We start from the raw sequence: 19,166 nt of genomic DNA on the forward strand, positions 1-19,166 counted from the left end.
GAAACACTCGTCACCATTGATCGGAGCCATCCTTCAGGCTCTGGGAAAGAGAGACACACAAACAGTATGAAAACACAAGCAGCTGCATGCCTGTGCTCTATTTGTTTGTTCTTTGTACATTTCAAAAGTTGATATGAGTTGATTGGTAACACTTTAGAATAACTCATAATTAACCCATTACAAATGCTTGTATATGATTATAAATGATAGCTGATGTTTTGACAGACAGGTGGATGTCCTTACCCTGTGGAGGCGTACTGGGAGGCTGAGGAGGTGATGAGGCCTATAGGGTTGGTCCACTGAGGAGAGGGAGGGGTTCTCTACAGCCAGGGGTCTGGGTACCTGATCACCAGCCTAGTGCTCTCCAGTTCCACCCCCTGGACAGGAGGACAAACAGCAGGCACCAATGTTTTGGAGGAAACACTGTCGAAATGACGAACGAAGTCAGCTTGCAGGCGCCAGGCCCGCGACAAGGAGTCGCTAGAGCATGATGAGACAAGGACATCCCAGCCGGCAAAACCCTCCCCCAAGCCGGACGACCCTGGGCACAATGCCGCCTCATGGGTCTCCCTGTCACAGCCGCGCTGTAACACAGCCTGGCATCAAACCCGGGGCTGAAGTGGCACCTTAGCACTCATTGTTGAATTTGCGATTTCCAGCTTGTTGTGTAATGTTTATGTCCAATGGCCGATGAGCACCGATACGTTGTATCTCTAATTTCTCATCATATGACAAGGTTTGAGAAAGATTTGCCAGTAGATTGCCGATTTGATGCATGATGATGACTGCTTGTCTAGCTTACTAGCTAAGATTTTGAAAGTATGATGTTGACATGAACAGTTCAATCAGAGATACGCTAGATATAACGTGATTTGACGTAATTTTGTCTGTGGCCAATGACCTTGAACCTTGGATGGGCACTTCTAATGTAACTCTATGGCAGCACCCAATGGGCTTGAATTTTTGAGCTCTCTCCGTAGATTTTGCAGTGACGTAGTGTCCCCATGAGTGACAGAACACTGAGTCAATCACGGCGCAACTAGAGAACATTACCAACCCCTACGCTCTGTATTTTCCACTGGCTGCCCCGCCACCACAGAAAGCACTGAGCTAGGCTGAAACACCTGCATTTTGGAGCTGCCTTACTCAAGAAAGGAAAAAAGAGACCATGTTTGTATGCGACTTTATTAACTCAATGCTTTATTTATTTTTTTACATTGTTTGCAAACCGATAAGTGTCATGTATTAATACCAAAATAACATTAAAGAAAAAGCAACTAAAAAAAGCTAAACAGGTGGGGCTCAAAACAGATGGCGCTCTGCCACACCTGCCATGAATGACGTGTCGCGGCTGCACGTATCTCGAAATTATGGACAACATTGACGAACAAATTGCCCACCAAAATGTCTGAAATTATAATCAGAAACATGTCTAAATCAGGCAAAAAATAAATCCTGTCAAAAAATCCTTCACAGTCTTTGACTGTAGCCTGTAGCGAATTTTCTATATTTGCAGGTTAGTGAGGGCCTCAGATTTTCACTTTATCACATAGTCGTGAGGTTGCAGATGGGTTATTAGCAGTTATGGGCGGTTGCGGGTTAACAAACAGCTGACTGGGGCACCACTAGTGTGTGTGCGTGCATGTAGTTTGTGAGGAACAGTGCTGGCTGTTGATCTGTTCAATGGTGACATCATGTGTCCAATAGGCAGAAATACAAGAAACAACAGCAGAGTGGAAAAAGTCATGAATCAATGTATTAATAGTTGATCAAATAATCTATGTATTTCTTATCTTGAACTTTGAGCTTATTTACAACATGGCGCTTATACTGTATTGACACTAAACCAAATTGTAAAAACTGCAAAGGTAAACATATTTAATGTATCTAAAATAGGTAATAATTAATAATTTGATAATAAAATAAGTGATATCATGATTCTGAACAATATGCTATTACCTAATATAAAATAATAATGAATATAAAATGTGCAATAATACAAAGTAAATAATTAGGAGAAACCTGGTCCAAGAGCTAGAAGTAACAAAAAGCTGTTATCAATATTATCCACATTAGTCACTGAGAAATGTAGACCTATTTTTGTTATAAAAAACTGGAAAAGGCGAATCCCATAGAAAAAGAGCAGAAACATAATATTAATCTACAGAGAGTAAACAGAAAAGTGGGCTTTTTGTGTTACAGAAAATCTACAAATGGTCAAATCTCATAGAAAAAGGGCAGAAGCATAATCTATCTTATTTATCATCGATATACATAATTATCATTACAAGGAAAGAGAATTCAACTCCAGCATTTACTCAGAAGTTAAAGCTTAGGAAAAACTTCTTGACATGTCACCAATAAGCATAATTACATAAATCTATCGTTCTGCCCATGAGCAAGGCAGTTAACCCACTATTCACCAGGCACTGAAGATGAGGATGTCGATTATGGCAGCCCCCCGCATCGCTCTGATTCAGAGGTGTTGGGTTAAATGCGGAAGACACATTTAAGTTGAATGCCTTCAGTTGTACAACTGACTAGGTATCCTTGTTTCCCTTTCCTTAACTTTACAAGAAAATAAAAATAATGACATCATTTTCTAAAATGTTAGAGCTCATTATCTGGAAAGCCGTTTAGATATGATAGCAATATGATAGCAGGAGAATAGAGGTGTAAATCCTAGCTTTGGTTTGGTGCTGAAGCTCTTCATCCAGGTTCTGTGGTGGTTCTCTTCAGTCCAGGTTCTGTGGTGGATCTCTTCAGTCCAGGTTCTGTGGTGGATCTCTTTAGTTCTCATAATCTGAGGGCTCAGCATCTATCTGAGGGACTGTGTCACGAGAGGAGTCCCTCACATTCTGAAAGAAAACACAATGAACACATTACACACAACTCTATAACATTTTTATGGATACAAACACACACACAAACACAAAAACACAGAAACACACACACTTACTGCCAGGGTGTCATACTCTGGTGACCTGGTCTTCATGTTCAGTGCTGTGTACGTGTCACTGTTGGGGTCAGGATGGACACTCTGTGCACGGAGAAAGCGAGAGAGAGAGCGTTGTCATGGTAACAGTGAAAATAGTATGAGAGAGACTGTTGTGACATAGTAAATTCATGTCACCAGGTGTGGAGGTGGAGGCATAGCTGATATCATCACCTGTGTGTCTGCTGTGACATCACTTCCTCCTATGGATCTCCTGTAATGAGGGAGAGAGTGAGTTCTGCTCTCTACTGACTTCCAGTGGAAGTTGACATGTTAGAAATCAAGTTTTGCACATTAATGAATGAATGAATATATTAATGCATTCATAACAAATCAGGGTGCTAAGGTGAAAAAAAATGTATGTCACCTGAACCACATGAGTCCAGAGAGACAGAGGATGAGAACCAGAACAAACACTGTGATTCCTACAGCTGCAGTCAGAACTGAGGTTTGTTTCCCTATAATAAAATATGGATGATATGAGTACGTGGCATGATATAATAAACTAAAAACAAATATAATTTGGTAAAACCTGTCTCCTCCCCTTCATCCACACTGATTGAAGAGGATTTAACAAGTGACATCAATATGGGATCAAAGCTTCACCTGGATTCACCTGGTCAGCCTGTCTATGTCATGGAAAGAACAGGTGTTCTTAGTGTTTTGTATACTCAGTGTTTAATTATAAACCAAATTCAAAGTATTAACATTAGATTGAACCATGTAGTTTTGTATTGAAGTATTGAAGATGTAACTTTACCTGCTACAATGATTATCAGAGCTGTAGAGTTATTAGAAGCTATTGTATTCTCAGCCTCACAGTAATATTCTCCTCTGTCCTCAGAGATGATGTTAGTGATGCTGTAACTCTGTCCTGATGCTTTTGGTGAGGTTACGTTCTTCTTGTACCAGGTGTATTTGTCCACAGGTGGGTTGGCATCACTGCAGCAGGTCAGAGTCACTGAACTGCCCTCCACTATTTCACCAGAGGGACTGACTGACACTGTGGTGTTCTTTGGGCCATCTGGTGGACAATATGTAACACATTGTTCATAAATAGTGGTTAACATGAGGAGCATTGTGGAACTTACACTTGTGATTGACATAAATGAAATATGAATATAAATATGTGTAACTTAGACGTTAATGTAACAATACAGTATTTGTGAAGTACGTGTAGTTCCCTACAGTAATGAGATGAGTACAATAATGGAACTTGGACATAGATTGAAATAGTAGATAGAATAGATGACAGAAGATGTTACTAAAAGAATACAACTGGAGGTGTATCACAGATACTCACATCTGACAGTGAGAGTCTCTTCAGGAGAGTAGAGATCCTCATGGCCTTCTACAGCACAGGAGTATCTGCCTGCATCCTCACTGCTGACTGGCTTTAGGAACAGACTGTTAGATTGGGTGGTTACATGTCCATTCTTGTACCAGATGTAGGTGGGGTTGGGGTTGTCAGTCAGAGTACAGGTGGTGATACAGGTCAGTTTCACCTTCTGTCCCTCTGTCACAGTGGCAGGAGTCACCTTCACCTGAAGACCTAAATGAAAGAGGATTAAACACTGAGTATATCATGAAGTACTGAGTATATCATGAAGTAATCGTTTTCAGTATTGATACGATGTGACATGTAGTGTTACCTGTGACAGTCAGAGTTGTTCCAGGGAAAGTGGGCTCCCAGTTTGTCTGATCTGTTCTGAATCTAAACTTATACTCAGCCGTATCCTCCTCTCTCAGGTCTGTGATTCTCAGGGTGGAGTCACTCTGCATATTTCCAAGGTACTCCACACGACCTCCATAACCCGGGCTCAGGATTTGAGGGGCCTCATCAAGTTTTCCTTTTATATACCATTTTGTTTCAGAGACTGTATGACTCCTGGGATATGTATAAGAGCAGGATATGTTCACTGATGACCCCTTCAAGGTACAGATCCTCTGATGGGTGTAAGTCAGGTGGAAATAACTCTGAGCCCTAACAGCTGAAACACAAGTAAATTTTTCAAACGGTGTACGTATTTTGAACTGTAAAATCTGTAACAACCATTAATCAGAATGAATGATGATTTTGACAGACTTTTTAAAGTGTATTAATCACACTCACACACTGCAGGAGAATTGATGCCTTTTACAGCACAGTAGAAACTGTCTTCAGTTTTGAAGTAGACTGAGTACGAGGGGGAGGAGTCCTCTTGTACAATCTTACTGTTCCTGTACCAGATGTAGGTGGAGTTACCAGTCAGAGTACAGGTGGTGCTACAGGTCAGTGTCGTTGACCACCATGTAGTGGTCACCTTCACCTGCAGGTCTGGAGTAGATAACAACATTAAACCCTCAATGACCTGTTGTCTAGTTCAAATGAGGCAGGAGCGGACGTTCTCAAATCATCAATTCAGACATTCCTATTATAACCATACTTTCATATTTATATTATTTAAATACAAATCAAGACAATTATCCTGAACCAATTAAAGAGATCAACACTATATATAATATCACTGTACCTGTAATAGACAGAGTGATTAAACAGATCAACATTATATATAATATCACTGTACCTGTAACAGACAGAGTGATTAAACAGATCAACACTATATATAATATCATTTTACCTGTAACAGGCAGAGTGATTAAACAGATCAACACTATATATAATATCACTGTACCTGTAACAGACAGAGTGATTAAACAGATCAACACTATATATAATAGCACTGTACCTGTAACAGACAGAGTGATTAAACAGATCAACACTATATATAATATCACTGTACCTGTAACAGACAGTGTGATTAAACAGATCAACACTATATATAATATCACTGTACCTGTAACAGACAGCGTGATTAAACAGATCAACACAATATATAATATCACTGTACCTGTAACAGACAGAGTGATTAAACAGATCAACACTATATATAATATCACTGTACCTGTAACAGACAGTGTGATTAAACAGATCAACACTATATATAATATCACTGTACCTGTAACATACAGAGTGATTAAACAGATCAACAATATATATATAATATCACTGTACCTGTAACAGACAGTGATTAAACAGATCAACACTATATATAATATCACTGTACCTGTAACAGAGTGATTAAACAGATCAACACTATATATAATATCACTGTACCTGTAACAGACAGAGTGATTAAACTGATCAACACTATATATAATATCACTGTACCTGTAACAGACAGATTAAACAGATCAACACTATATATAATGTCACTGTACCTGTAACAGACAGTGATTAAACAGATCAACACTATATATAATATCACTGTACCTGCAACAGACAGAGTGTTTAAACAGATCAACACTATATATAATATCACTGTACCTGTAACAGACAGTGATTAAACAGATCAACACTATATATAATATCACTGTACCTGTAACAGACAGTGATTAAACAGATCAACGCTATATATAATATCACTGTACCTGTAACAGACAGAGTGTTTAAACAGATCAACACTATATATAATATCACTGTACCTGTAACAGACAGTGATTAAACAGATCAACACTATATATAATATCACTGTACCTGTAACAGACAGTGATTAAACAGATCAACGCTATATATAATATCACTGTACCTGTAACAGACAGTGTTTAAACAGATCAACACTATATATAATATCACTGTACCTGTAACAGACAGAGCGATTAAACAGATCAACACTATATATAATATCACTGTACCTGTGACAGACAGAGTGATTAAACAGATCAACACTATATATAATATCACTGTACCTGTGACAGACAGAGTGATTAAACAGATCAACACTATATATAATATCACTGTACCTGTGACAGACAGAGTGACACCAGGATAGCCATAATATCTCCCTCCAGGATGATCTGTTATAAAGCTGAACTTGTACGTAGCTCAGTCTCTCTCTCTCAGGTCTGTGATTGTCAGGGTGTGTCCATTTACTTCATCCTTACGATACGTCACACGTCCTTTGTAGTCTGGGTCATCACTCAGACTCACATAATTCTCCACAGCATACTTTTTAGTGAACCAGAAGGTAGTTGATACTGTACCACTGGAATATGTGTAAGAGCAGGTCAGGTCCACTGTTGACCCCTTCAAGGTACAGATACTCTGAGTGGGGTATGTAACACTCCAGCCAACCTGACCCAGTACAACTGAAACACAGTTAGACATCTCAAGGACGTTACATTAAGTTCAAGGTCTTTTGACTCACATTAACACTTTATTCCAAAGTTGCTGAGTTGAGACACAGATACTCTTTGGTTGAGTGTGAATGGAAACAACAGATAAGCTTCACTCAGTGAGGTGTGAAAGACAACTGTTTACAGTGAAGTGGAGACACCTAATGTATCGTCAGTAGAACATACAAATGGTTATGCTTTTAGAAATATGTGTAGTTTCACAAACCGGGCAACTAAAAGATAAGAATGAGACCATACCTGCTACAGACCAGAGAAAGACCACCAACACACTTCCTGCTGTTCTCAAGGTCATTGTTGCATCTCCCACCCTGCAGTCTTAGAAACATAAACAACAACTCACTCTATAGCTGGTGAATAACTCCACCTGATACATTGAAGTAGAAACTGTAAATGGGGTACAGGGCCTCATTACTGAAAATGAACCAGGCTCATATTGTGTTGTATTGTGCTGTATGGTTGTCTGTGTGAATACTGTCTGTCTACATCTGTCTATTTAACGTGACATGATGTATGATGCAAAAATAATTTATATAATTTATAAATGTTCAACCCTCTACGGTCTGTCAAGCTGTACAGCAGCCTAAAGACTGACCACCAGGTTCAATGATAACTCCTATCCCCAAGCTGTGAGGCTGAACAGTAAGTGACTCACACACACACACACGCACGCGCACATGCACACACACACACACACACACACACACACACACACACACACACACACACACACACACACACACACACACACACACACACACACACACACGCACAAGCACACGCGCACAAACACAGTCTTGTAAAAATAACCTTGGTGGGGACACAAAATTCAGTCCCATTCACAATCCTATTTTCCCTTACCTTAACCATAACCCCAAAACCTATTAACCCTAACCCGAACCCTAGCTCCAAACCATAAACCTAATTCTAACCATAACACTGATTCTAACTGGTTTAGTCTTTTTAATATTTAATATTGAATTTTATTATATCAAGTACTTTAACATAGCACTTATCTTTGGAGGACTTAATCCCTTCATCTCTTGGGGGGATTATTTATTTAATTTATCCAGTTTGCATGTTTTATTATGATTTTATTATATAACATTTGTTTTAAAGTTAAACCTTTTTAACCTCAGCACTATCAATAATTGTCTTCCTCCTGTTGTTGAACTTCGGCCTTTCATGTTCTCCCACCCTCTCTAGACCAGTCGGTTCTACAGTATAGAAACAGGGCAGAAAGTTGCAATAGGCCTGCGCAACCCAAGGTTTGATACCAGCATAAATAGAAACCCTCTTAAACCTGACACTGATTCTAACCTTAACCCTAAACCTCCTAGACAAAGCATTTGACCTTGTGGGGACCAACTTGTGGGGATCAACTATGTGCGAGTGTTGGTCAAATTTTTGTTGGTTTACTATTCCTGTGGGGAAACTATATATAGAAAATAATGTGGACACCTCCTCAAATTAGTGGATTCAGCTGTTTAAGCCACAGCCGTTGCTGACTGGTGTATAACATCAAGCACACAGCCATGCCATCTCCATAGACAAACATTGTCAGTAGAATGGCCTTAATGAAGACTTCAGTGACTTTCAACGTGGCACCTTCAAAGGATACCACCTTTCCAGTTTGACAAATTTCTGCCCTGCTAGAACAGGGTTAACATGGCGGATCAGCTGTACACAAGCCTAAGATCACCATGCGCAATGCCAACCGTCAGCTGGAGTGGTGTAAAACTCATCACATTGGACTCTGGAGCAGTGGAAACGTGTTCTCTGGAGTGATGTATCATGATTCACCATCTGGCAGTTCGACGGACGATTCTGGGTTTGGTGGATGACAGTAGAACACTACCAGCCCCCCAAAAAGTGTAAACTGTAAAGTTTGGTGGAGGAGGAATAATGGTCTTGGGCTGTTTTTCATGTTTTGGGCTAGGCCCCTTAGTTCCAGTGAAAGGAAATCTTAACAATACAGCATACAATTACATTCTAGACAATTATGTGCTTCCAAGTTTGTGGCAACAGTTTGGGGAAGGCCATTTCCTGTTTCAGCATGACAATGCAGGGCGGCAGGTAGCCTAGTGGATAGAGCATTGAGCCAGTAACCGAAAGGTTGCTAGATCGAATCCCCAAGCCGACAAGGTAACAATCTGCGGTTCTGCCCCAGAACAAGGCTGTTAACCCGCTGTTCCTAGGCTGTCATTGTAAGTAAGAATTTGTTCTTAACTGACTTGCCTAGTTAAATAAAGGTACAAAATAAATAAAAATGCCCCCATGGATAGAGAGGTCTATACAGAAATGGTTTGTCGAGATTGGTGTGGAAGAACTGACAAGAGGACTGACCTACACCACATTGAACACTTTTGGGATAAATTGGAATGTTGACTGCCAGCCAAGCCTAATTGCCCAACCTCACTAATGATCTTGTGGCTGAATGGAAGCAAGTCCAAGCAGCAATGTTCCAACATCTTGTGGAAAGCCTTCCCAAAAGAGTGTAGGTTTTTATAGCAGGGACCAACTCCATGTTAATACCATGATTTTTGAATGAGTTGTTTGATGAGCAAGTGTCCACATACTTTTGGTAATGTAGTGTAGGTACCCTGCATCTGTAGGGAAGGCCCATAAGGCCCATGGAGTCTGTATCAAAGTCTAGAGAGATGGTTGTTATGGATGTAGAAAAGTTAAAACACACATCCTACACAGTATAGATGTCAACTCTACTCCCAATCAGTCTGGTCCTGAAGGGCTCTCAGATAAATCCACTATGTCACACGCAGACACACACAGAGGCCCACATGCACACACACACACTGCAGTGTTACAATGTTTGTCTGCATGTATTTTATACCCTGGTCAATCATCACATCCCTATGTAGATCAACACTCCTACACTGAGACACTTTATGAATACTGGCCCTGATGTAACAACCAAAACACAGCTCAAAACATAACAACAAGTAAAATGATACATTACCCTCAAATATATGACTTATGACTAAAAACAAATAACCCCAAACTATATTTCAAGATATCGTCAAGAGTACGTACAGAGTGAAGTGAAGGGGAGAGGTCTTGTACAGTGAGTCAGTTAGTGTGAATTCTGTGTTTGACACATATTTAACTGTCCTCTCCTTCCTCTTTAAGTCATTAACATGCATGATGACCAAACCGGCATGTCAGAAAAGGGATGTTACTGCATTTCAATAGAAATTGTGCAACAGACTGTATATCTATATGTAGCTTTCTTTATTTGAGGAGTGGGACTATATTATTAAAATTAGCTAAATGTGTCATATTTCCAATGTGATATTTTGACTACACATGTTAATACTACTCCTAAACACATCCCACCATCACTGTGTCTCATGTTAATACTACTCCTAAACACAACCCACCATCACTGTGTCTCATGTTAATACTACTCCTAAACACAACCCACCATCACTGTGTCTCATGTTAATACTACTCCTAAACACAACCCACCATCACTGTGTCTCATGTTATTACTACTCCTAAACACAACCCATCATCACTATGTCTCATGTTAATACTACTCCTAAGCACAACCCACCATCACTGTGTCTCATGTTAATACTACTCCTAAACACAACCCACCATCACTGTGTCTCATGTTAATACTACTCCTAAACACAACCCACCATCACTGTGTTTCATGTTAATACTACTCCTAAACACAACTCACCATCACTGTGTCTCATGTTAATACTACTCCTAAACACAACCCACCATCACTGTGTCTCATGTTAATACTACTCCTAAACACAACCCACCATCACTGTGTCTCATGTTAATACTACTCCTAAACACAACTCACCATCACTGTGTCTCATGTTAATACTACTCCTAAACACAACCCACCATCACTGTGTCTCATGTTAATACTACTCCTAAGCACAACCCACCATCACTGTGTCTCATGTTAATACTACTCCTAAACACAACTCACCATCACTGTGTCTCATGTTAATACTACTCCTAAACACAACTCACCATCACTGTGTCTCATGTTAATACTACTCCTAAACACAACCCACCATCACTGTGTCTCATGTTAATACTACTCCTAAACACAACCCACCATCACTGTGTCTCATGTTACTTTGGTGGTTCTCTTCAGTCCAGGTTCTGTGGTGGTTCTCTTCAGTCCAGGTTCTGTGGTGGTTCTCTTCAGTCCAGGTTCTGTGGTGGTTCTCTTCAGTCCAGGTTCTGTGGTGGATCTCTTCAGTCCAGGTTCTGTGGTGGTTCTCTTAGGTCTGGGTCACTGTTAGGGTCAGGATGGACACTCTGTGGAGCGAGAGGAGCAGAGGGGGGGAGGAAGGGAGGGAGAGGGAGAGACATTCTCAAAACTGTATAAAACACAAATACATAGATGAATTTATTATAATAAATTACTGCCAGTGTCGTAGTCAGGGGACATGGTCCTCATGTTCAGAGGTGTGTTCGTGTCACTGTTGGTTCAGGACGGACACTCTGTGGAGAGAGAGAGAGAGTAGTGTCCAAGTAACAGTTAAAATAACATGAAAGAGATTCATATCCTTTTAGAAACGTCAGTAGATTGATAAACAAGGCAAATAAAACATTTTGAATGAGACCATACCTGCCACAGACCAGTGAAAGAACACAAACACACTTCCTTCCTGTTGTTCTCAAGTCCATTGTTGCATCTCCCACCCTGCAGTGTTAGAAACATAAACAACAACTCACTCTATAGCTGGTGAATAACTCCACCTGATACATTGAAGTATAAACTGTAAATGGGGTACAAGGCCTCATTACTGAAAATTAACCAGGCTCATATTGTGTTGTGTTGTATTGTGCTATATGGTTGTCTATGTGAATACTGTCTGTCTGTAAGTCTATTGCACTATGTATGTTATGTGTATGATGTGTTGCATGTCTGTCTACGTCTGTCTGTTTTAGATTACATGATGTATGATGCAAAAACTATTTCCTAATGGATACAGTAAAGTCATCATTATAAACAACATCATCAACAACAACAATCACTTATTGAACAGATCTGTAGAACTGTAAATGCATATTTCTCAATGTTCTGCTGCTGTTTTATTCTCAGAACCCCAAATATAGGAGGATAAATGTTCAACCCTCTACGGTCCGTCAAGCTGTACAGCAGCCTAAAGACTGACCACCAGGTTCAATGACAGCTCCTATCCCCAAGCTGTGAGGATAAACAGCAAGTGACTCACAAAGACATACACATGCGTACACACACACACACAGCAATGTTACAATGTTTGTTTGCATTTCTTTTTTACCCTGTTTAATCATCTCATCACCTGAAACCCCACCTCTACACCTGAAACCCCACCTCTACACCTGAAACCCCACCTCTACACCTGAAACCCCACCTCTTTATGGAATACCTTGGATAGGATAAAGTAATCCTTCTAACCCATAAAGTAATCCTTCATTCTATTCTACTAACTCATTTAATGTACACTCATCAGCTGCATCAAAGACCCTGCCCTTCAGTGTTTACAACATGGTTGTCGTAGAGGCTTTGGCCTGGGCAACAACCCCCTCAAGATTCTAATGGTGACATGTTTCACAGCTCAGGACGAGGGGGCGGGGGAAGGAAATCAGAGGAGCACTCCTCTTCACTTTGATTGACACTTACTCATACTGTGTGTCCAGTGTGCTGTCTGTGCTGTGTGTCAGAGGACTACAAAAGGGGTCACATCCCCCAACAGCCCCATACTATCCAAGCTTCCTGTTCCCTTTTAAGGTAGCTACACGGTCCCTCCTCCTCTTCCTAAATCTTCATATTCATTATTCTGTTATTCCTTCTCTTCTTCCTTACTCTGTTGTATCCGGACGGTGCGTGGTGTTCAGGGTTGTAAGGGTTGTCAGGGTTGCCATGGTTTCCTGTCTCTCCCTCTCTGGTCAGGCTTGTGTTTGAAGCGACACTTGTCACCATAGAAACAGCCGGTGGTCCTCCAGAAGAAACACTCGTCACCATTGAAGGGAGCCATCCTCCTTGGCCTGGAAGAGAGAGACAAACTGTATGAAAACACAAGCACCTGCACCTGTGCTCCTGCTTCCTCCTTCCATCACTTTGTACATTTCAAAAGTTTATGAGTTGATGGGTAACACTTTAGAATAACTCATAATGATGTTTTGACAGACAGATGGATGTCCTTACCCTGTGGAGCCGTACTGGGAGGCTGAGGAGGTGATGAGGCCTATAGGGTTGGTCCTCTGAGGAGAGGGAGGGGTTCTCTACAGCCAGCGGTCTAGGTACTTGATCACCAGCCTAGTGCTCTCCAGTTCCACCCCCTGGACAGGAGGACAAACAGCAGCAACAGTCAAATTATTTAGAATGGAACCAATAGCAAAGTCCCAAAAGTACAATGGAACCAAAAGCATTGTCCCAAAAGTAAAATGGAGCCAATAGATTAGTCTCAAAGTACAAGAAAAGGTTCACTTATTATTTGTAAAAACAGAGAGACATTCTAATGTACTATCTTTGGTGAAACGTAGCTAAACCTCACAATAAATAATTATTAGATGTAGAGTATGTTTTTCTATATTGTTGTAATACTGGCTGTCTGGGTACCTGATCACCAGCCTGGTGCTCTCCAGCTCCACCCCCTGGACCGGAGGACAAACAGCAGGCACAGTCTAAATACATGCAATGGGACCAATCGCATAGTCCCACAAGTACAATGGAACCAATAACAAAGCTTATTTTTCCTTTGCTGCCAGAAAGGAGTTGAATCGTTGTACTTTTCTCTCTGTGTTGAACAATGGTGATACTATTTATGTGCAAGACTCATGCTCTCCACTGAAGGCTCTTGACTCTGTGTATCATGCAGACGTCTAACTCAACATTGTGATCTCTACAGTGCTGTCAGGTGGACATCAGTAGCAACACGCAGGCTCCAACACTGGTACATTCTTATTCAGAAGACCATTTAAGGAAACTGAGGGGAGGGGATGTAGAGGAGATGAAGTGAGAGAGTGAAGGGAGGAAAGGATGGGGAGATAGAAAGAGTGGAGAGAGGGAGAAGACAGACTGACACACACACACAATCAGCAATTTCCATGTTCACAGTAGAAAGCTCAGACACTGACCTTATGAGCATCTGATAGGGCAGAGGGGTAGAGCTCCAGACACCAGTAGCAGTATGAACCATTCCCAAAGAACCAAAGAAATACAAGAAATTAGATCAAAGTAGAAATAGTCCATCCAGACCTTTACCACCTAGGAAATCTGTTGGACCACTTACATTAGAGTACTCCTGCAATAGTCTAGGGAGTGACACACCCATACCACACACACACAAGCAAAAACACACACACACACAAGCAAAAACAGACACGCACACACATATAAACACACACACACGCACACACACACACACGCACACAGACACACACACCCATACAACGTCTGAACTACTGGGAAAGTCTCTGGCAAGTTCCAGACTCAGTGTCTGTTTACGTGTGTGTGCGTGCGTGTTTGTGTGTGTGTTTGTTGATGAACAGTGCTGATTGTTGATCTATTACAGTTTATCTCCTGACAGTAATGGAGTATCCCTGGCTGGCCTATAGGCTCGCCACTCATGGATTATATTGCTCAATGGCGCCATCATGTGTACAATAGGCAGAAATAAAAGAAAGATAATTGATTTATTTGTTGTCTATTTATTGTCTAACTTTGAGCTTATTTACAACATGATACTTGTACTGTATTCAATGTAAAAAAACTGCAAAAACTAATGTATCTAAAATAGGTAACAATTCATAATTTGATAATAAAACAAGATATATTATGACACTGAACAATATGGTATTACATAATATAAAATATAAAATGCCCAATAATATCTGACAGCAATACAAAGTAAAACGTATTTAACACATCAGGAGCAACTCCAGAGCTAAAATTATTTAAAAGCTCCTATCAATATTATTCCTTTTGTGTCACTAAAACAAGCCTATACTTTATCTATTATAAAAAATCTGGAACTGGCAAAATCACATAGAAAAATATAAAAAACATAAGAATACAAGAATAGTAGGTTATTTATTAAACGGAGCTAGTTCAGAAAAGAAACCCGAGTGCCCGGATCAACTGAGGTTGCACCAATTAGAGGCTAGTATAATTCACGACTTCCTTATTGACCGGATCTGCTCTCACATCATTCTACTACTGCTACTGTTACTATACGCTGGCTTCTTTTCCTCCACTGACTCTGCTGCTGTAACTACTGTTACTATACGCTGGCTTCTTTTCCTCCACTGACTCTGCTGCTGTAACTACTGTTACTATACGCTGGCTTCTTTTCCTCCACTGACTCTGCTGCTGTAACTACTGTTACTATACGCTGGCTTCTTTTCCTCCACTGACTCTGCTGCTGTAACTACTGTTACTAAGCGCTGGCTTCTTTTCCTCCACTGACTCTGCTGCTGTAACTACTGTTACTATACGCTGGCTTCTTTTCCTCCACTGACTCTGCTGCTGTAACTACTGTTACTATACGCTGGCTTCTTTTCCTCCACTGACTCTGCTGCTGTAACTACTGTTACTATACGCTGGCTTCTTTTCCTCCACTGACTCTGCTGCTGTAACTACTGTTACTATACGCTGGCTTCTTTTCCTCCACTGACTCTGCTGCTGTAACTACTGTTACTATACGCTGGCTTCTTTTCCTCCACTGACTCTGCTGCTGTAACTACTGTTACTATACGCTGGCATCTTTTCCTCCACTGACTCTGCTGCTGTAACTACTGTTACTATACGCTGGCTTCTTTTCCTCCACTGACTCTGCTGCTGTAACTACTGTTACTATACGCTGGCTTCTTTTCCTCCACTGACTCTGCTGCTGTAACTACTGTTACTAAGCGCTGGCTTCTTTTCCTCCACTGACTCTGCTGCTGTAACTACTGTTACTATATGCTGGCTTCTTTTCCTCCACTGACTCTGCTGCTGTAACTACTGTTACTATATGCTGGCTTCTTTTCCTCCACTGACTCTGCTGCTGTAACTACTGTTACTATACGCTGGCTTCTTTTCCTCCACTGACTCTGCTGCTGTAACTACTGTTACTATACGCTGGCTTCTTTTCCACCACTGACTCTGCTACTGTAACTACTGTTACTATACGCTGGCTTCTTTTCCTCCACTGACTCTGCTGCTGTAACTACTGTTACTATACGCTGGCTTCTTTTCCTCCACTGACTCTGCTGCTGTAACTACTGTTACTAAGCGCTGGCTTCTTTTCCTCCACTGACTCTGCTGCTGTAACTACTGTTACTATATGCTGGCTTCTTTTCCTCCACTGACTGCTGCTGTAACTACTGTTACTATATGCTGGCTTCTTTTCCTCCACTGACTCTGCTGCTGTAACTACTGTTACTATACGCTGGCTTCTTTTCCTCCACTGACTCTGCTGCTGTAACTACTGTTACTATACGCTGGCTTCTTTTCCTCCACTGACTCTGCTGCTGTAACTACTGTTACTATACGCTGGCTTCTTTTCCTCCACTGACTCTGCTGCTGTAACTACTGTTACTATACGCTGGCTTCTTTTCCTCCACTGACTCTGCTGCTGTAACTACTGTTACTATACACTGGCTTCTTTTCCTCCACTGACTCTGCTGCTGTAACTACTGTTACTATATGCTGGCTTCTTTTCCTCCACTGACTCTGCTGTTGTAACTAGCTGTTTCTCATTATGCTGCTGATTTGTGATATAATGTTTTCTTTGTGAATGCTCGCTAGCTGTGTTTGAACCTCGCCCGCATCGTTCGATATGCTCATGTTGCAGTGTTCGGCTGCTGCGGGGATGTGATTGATTGCGAGGATCAACCATGTTGCTGCTCTGTTGTCAGTCAATAGCCGGCTACAAACTAGCTAAGTAGAAATAGCATCGGGAGTAGCCTATCATATCGCCAAATTGTTTGTACCTAATACCAGCTTTCGAGCTGAGTCAGTGCGCCCCGTGAACCATCATGGAGAATACTCCCTCATCCATACAAGGAGGAAGTAGTCTATGCTAGACTAGCATACAGGATATGTGTTGCTATACAGTGAGTGAGAAGTAATGTTTTCTGGTCATGAGCAGGAGATGCTGTTTATCACAGTGATTCAGTAGTATTTCAGTCTATGTGGATGGGTTTAATGCAGCATCAATATAGATAGTAACTATCACTGCATGTCACCAGCTCAGGAAACCGCTGCAATCAATGCACACTATCAGCCATAGCTTACATTTTACAGGTCATCCCAGTCACATTAGTCCGTGTCACTTTCGCCGGCAGTCACATTTCAAATGTTGTACAAATTATTTCTGCCTTTGGTTATTATTCTTGGAACCCTATTCCCTTACACAGTTTAAACTAGAAGCCTTCAAATGAACTTGCAGACTGTTCTGGACTAGTGTATTTGTATAGTTACACTTTTACTGCGTTTCTACTCTGATTTGCTCAGAGTATCTGCTAGCTCATTAGTGCATAGTGTTGCATGGGTCACACTTTAAGCATACATTTTACAGTATCATTTCTGTCAACCTAATATTTACTAGAGGTCGACCGATTAATCTGAATGGCCGATTAATTGGGGCTGATTTCAAGTTTTCATAACGATCGGTAATCGGTATTTTTGGCCACCGATTTGTCGATATTTTTTATTTTATTTTATTTTTTACACCTTTATTTAAGTAGGCAAGTCAGATTAAGAACACATTCTTATTTACAATGACGGCCTAGAAACGGGGGTTAACTGCCTTGTTCAGGGGGGATTCGTTTTTGCAACCTTCGGTTACCAGTCCAACGCTCTAACCACCTGCCTTACATTGCACTCCACAAGGATTAACAGGCTGACTACCTGTAACGCAGCAAGAAGCAAAGGTAAGTTGCTAGCTAGCATTAGACTTATAAAAAACTATCAATCTTAACATAATCACTAGTTAACTACACATGGTTGATGATATTACTAGTTTATCTAACGTGTCCTGCGTTGCATATGATCGATGCGGTGCCTGTTAATTTTCATTGAATCACAGCCTACTTCGACAAACGGGTGTTGTGCGAAAAAAGTACTGCCGTTGCACCAATGTACCTAACCATAAACATCAATGCCTAACAGGAATATTTAGACTTAGTCACCCGTTAGATAAAATACGTTTCAGCTGTGTTGGATGGGATGTTGATACTAGCATTACCTAGCATGTGGTGGTCTTACTATAGTTTCAGCTGTGTTGGATGGGATGTTGTTACTAGCATGTGGTGGTCTTACTATAGTTTCAGCTGTGTTGGATGGGATGTTGATACTAGCATTACCTAGCATGTGGTGGTCTAACTATAGTTTCAGCTGTGTTGGATGGGATGTTGATACTAGCATTACCTAGCATGTGGTGGTCTAACTATAGTTTCAGCTGTGTTGGATGGGATGTTGTTACTAGCATTACCTAGCATGTGGTGGTCTTACTATAGTTTCAGCTGTGTTGGATGGGATGTTGTTACTAGCATTATCTAGCATGTGGTGGTCTAACTATAGTTTCAGCTGTGTTGGATGGGATGTTGATACTAGCATTACCTAGCATGTGGTGGTCTTACTATAGTTTCAGCTGTGTTGGATGGGATGTTGTTACTAGCATGTGGTGGTCTTACTATAGTTTCAGCTGTGTTGGATGGGATGTTGATACTAGCATTACCTAGCATGTGGTGGTCTAACTATAGTTTCAGCTGTGTTGGATGGGATGTTGATACTAGCATTACCTAGCATGTGGTGGTCTAACTATAGTTTCAGCTGTGTTGGATGGGATGTTGATACTAGCATTATCTAGCATGTGGTGGTCTTACTATAGTTTCAGCTGTGTTGGATGGGATGTTGTTACTAGCATTATCTAGCATGTGGTGGTCTTACTATAGTTTCAGCTGTGTTGGA

At 40.9% G+C, this 19,166-nt stretch overlaps 3 long non-coding RNA genes across 4 annotated transcripts; all 3 read right to left on the reverse strand.

Annotated features, from left to right (window-relative positions):
* Positions 1–2,460: 2,460 nt before the first annotated feature.
* LOC115147503 (uncharacterized) lies at positions 2,461–3,896 on the reverse strand. 2 transcript variants are annotated; one of them, XR_003866364.1, is made up of 5 exons: positions 3,756–3,896; positions 3,363–3,453; positions 3,170–3,209; positions 2,960–3,040; positions 2,461–2,858 (listed from the first exon to the last, which is right to left on the reverse strand). It is a non-coding gene; the product is annotated as an uncharacterized LOC115147503 (long non-coding RNA). The 2 variants fall into 2 exon arrangements; XR_003866363.1 differs by lacking the exon at positions 3,756–3,896 and having other exon boundaries at positions 3,363–3,559.
* Positions 3,897–11,433: 7,537 nt separating this feature from the next.
* On the reverse strand, positions 11,434–12,050 carry LOC115147507 (uncharacterized). The gene is made up of 3 exons (XR_003866369.1): positions 11,850–12,050; positions 11,645–11,722; positions 11,434–11,536 (listed from the first exon to the last, which is right to left on the reverse strand). It is a non-coding gene; the product is annotated as an uncharacterized LOC115147507 (long non-coding RNA).
* Positions 12,051–13,048: 998 nt separating this feature from the next.
* LOC115147511 (uncharacterized) lies at positions 13,049–13,638 on the reverse strand. Its single transcript, XR_003866372.1, has 2 exons — positions 13,416–13,638; positions 13,049–13,255 (listed from the first exon to the last, which is right to left on the reverse strand). It is a non-coding gene; the product is annotated as an uncharacterized LOC115147511 (long non-coding RNA).
* Between the last annotated feature and the right edge of the window lie 5,528 nt (positions 13,639–19,166).

Source organism: Salmo trutta, chromosome 14, assembly GCF_901001165.1.
Source record: "Salmo trutta chromosome 14, fSalTru1.1, whole genome shotgun sequence".
NCBI classification, from domain to species: Eukaryota; Metazoa; Chordata; class Actinopteri; order Salmoniformes; family Salmonidae; genus Salmo; species Salmo trutta.